The following is a 2500-nucleotide window of genomic DNA, read 5'->3' as shown; positions in this document are numbered from 1 at the left end:
TAAAGCAAAAACAAGTCTCAAACCTGCCCTGGGATGCTTGGTGAGACACTGACCACCTCTCTCTCTCTCTCTCTCTCTCTCTCTCTCTCTCTCTCTCTCTCTCTCTCTCTCTCTCTCTGATGATTGCGAAAAAGGGCTGAAAATGGACCAATCATTTTTTTATTGCTTCTATTTTTTTATTATTTTATTTGATGCTGGCTATTTGATTCTCTCTCTCTCTCTCTCTCTCTCTCTCTCTCTCTCTCTCTCTCTCTCTCTCTCTCTCTCTCTCTCTCTCTCTCTCTCTCTCTCTCTCTCTCTCTCTCTCTCTCTCTCTCTCACTCACTAAGGTTATCAAACAGTTATCATCTGACCTCCCTTTCCATCCCATCCCATCCCTTCCTTTCCCTTCCCTTCCCTTCCCTTCCCTTCCCACAACCATAACAGAAAAGGGGAAGGAAAGTGGGAAGGAGAAGAGGGGAATAGGTATCCTTAAGGAATTTACAAGTTCAGACCAGGAGGCATTAGATTTGCAGCACGTAATTGTCAGGTGTCTCCAGGTAACACCACTAACCAGGTAACCAGTAACAGACCACAGGTGAAAGACGAACAGGTAACAGAAACTCAGGTAGAGAGATGGACAGGGGTGACGTAACAACAACCAGGTGTTAGGAAAGGACAGGTATGAGAGAGAGACGTTACAGGTGAGGAAAAGAGTAGTTAGCAACCCAGGTGAATATATTGTGGGGGTCGCTGGAAGGTAGGAGGGAGGGAGGGAAGCGGAGGGAGGGAGGTAAAGGTGGAGAGAGAGAGAGAAGGAGGAGACAGCGCAGCGCAGTGGGGCTTTGGAAGTTGTGGTGTGCGCGTGTGTGTGTTCGTGTGTGTGCGTGTGTGTGCGTTCAAAACCCGTGTGTGTAGGCCTAACGTTGTGGTAGTTTCGTGTGGTGATCCTGGTGGTGCTGGTGGTGACGTGGTGGTGATGATGGTGGTGGTGGTTGCGATGTGGAGTTGAGGTCCCCAGACATACCCAACCAACCTTGCATGAACTGGCTGGTGAGGAAGGAGGGATGGAGGAGGTGGAGAGAGGAGGGTGGCTCGACGACCTCCTCCTCCTCCTCCTCTTCCTCCTCCTCCTCTTCCACCTCCTCCTTCTCTTCTTCCACCTCCACCTCCTCCTCTATCTCCTTCTTCTTCATTCTTCTCTACTTCAAGCTCACCTGTGTTTTTAAATTCATCTTCCACCTCTTCCTCCTCTTCCACCTCCTTTTCTTCTTCCACCTCCACCTCCTCCTCCTCTATCTCCTTCTTCCCTTTCTTCTCCTTCTTCTCCATTCTTCTTCCTCTCTACTTCAATCTCACCTGTCTTTTTAAATTCCTCCTCCTCCTTCTCCTCCTCCTCCTCTTCTTCCACCTCCTCCTCCTCCTCCTCCTCCTCTATCTCCTTCTTCCCTTTCTTCTCCTCCTTCTCCATTCTTCTTCTTCTCTACTTCAATCTCACCCGTCTTTAAATTCCTCCTCCTCCTTCTCCTCCTCCTCCACCTCCTCTTCTTCTTCCACCTCCTCCTCCTCCTCCTCCTCCTCCTCCTCTATCCCCTTCTTCCCTTTTTTCTCCTCCTTCATTCTTCTTCTCTACTTCAAACTTTATCCTGTGTTTCTTGTTTTGTCTCATTCTTCTTCTGTCTTCTTCTTCTTCTTCTTCTTCTTCTTCTTCTTCTTCTTCTTCCTCCTCCTCCTCCTCCTCCTCCTTCTTATCCAGTTTCTTTATTTTTTTATACTTCACTTTCATCCTCTCGTCTTTGATCTCCTGTTTCTTCTTCTTCTTCTTCTTCTTCCTCTTCTTCTTCTTCTTCTTCTTCTTCTTCTTCTTCTTCTTCTTCTTCTTCCTCCTCCTCCATCTTCTTTTCTTCTTCTTCACTCTCATTCTCTACTTCAATCACATCTTGTCTTCTCTTTAAATTCCTCCTCCTCCTCCTCCTATTCTTCCTCCATCTTCACCTGCTCCTCATCTTTACCCTCCTCCTTCTTCCTCTCTCCTCCTCCTTGTGTGTGTGTGTGTGTGTGTGTGTGTGTGTGTGTGTGTGTGTGTGTGTGTGTGTGTGTGTGTGTGTGTGTGTGTGTGTGTGTTCTCCCTTTCATCTCCCTTTCTTTAATTAGGTCTTCAACTTTCTCCTTCTCTTGTCCTCCTCCTCCTCTTCCTCCTCCTCTCTCTCTCTCTCTCTCTCTCTCTCTCTCTCTCTCTCTCTCTCTCTCTCTCTCTCTCTCTCTCTCTCTCTCTCTCTCTCTCTCTCTCTCTCTCTCTCAGTTTGCAACACAATAACGTCTAATGTTTCAAAATCCATCAAATTAGTATCAATGAGTCGCCGAAAATCGCTTCAGAAAGTTTCGCTCGCTTCAAAAATTATCCTCGAAATTCACTTCCTTTTTATCCTTTTTTTTTCTTTCATTTTCATTTTCTTTTTTTTATTTTCTTTTCATTTCGCTCATTGTCCTGAATTTGATCTTGTTGTTGTCATCATTGTTG

At 46.2% G+C, this 2500-nt stretch overlaps 2 protein-coding genes across 4 annotated transcripts in view; both read left to right on the top strand.

Moving 5' to 3' along the window:
• LOC127009968 (tyrosine-protein kinase Fer-like) overlaps positions 1-2500 on the top strand; it is a 61762-nt gene that overhangs the window by 3469 nt on the left and 55793 nt on the right. Inside the window, exon 1 of one of the 3 annotated variants that reach the window (XM_050883580.1) lies at positions 840-858. The exons of 1 other annotated variant lie outside the window; for it this stretch is intronic. The gene's annotated coding sequence lies outside the window, so the exon portion shown is untranslated. One more of the 3 variants, XM_050883581.1, reaches the window with a different exon arrangement.
• LOC127009969 (keratin, type I cytoskeletal 9-like) overlaps positions 1-2500 on the top strand; it is a 57417-nt gene that overhangs the window by 37304 nt on the left and 17613 nt on the right. The window lies entirely within an intron of this gene.

Source organism: Eriocheir sinensis, chromosome 42 (genome assembly GCF_024679095.1).
Source record: "Eriocheir sinensis breed Jianghai 21 chromosome 42, ASM2467909v1, whole genome shotgun sequence".
Lineage (NCBI taxonomy): Eukaryota > Metazoa > Arthropoda > Malacostraca > Decapoda > Varunidae > Eriocheir > Eriocheir sinensis.
This window is presented reverse-complemented; position numbering and strand designations above follow the sequence as displayed.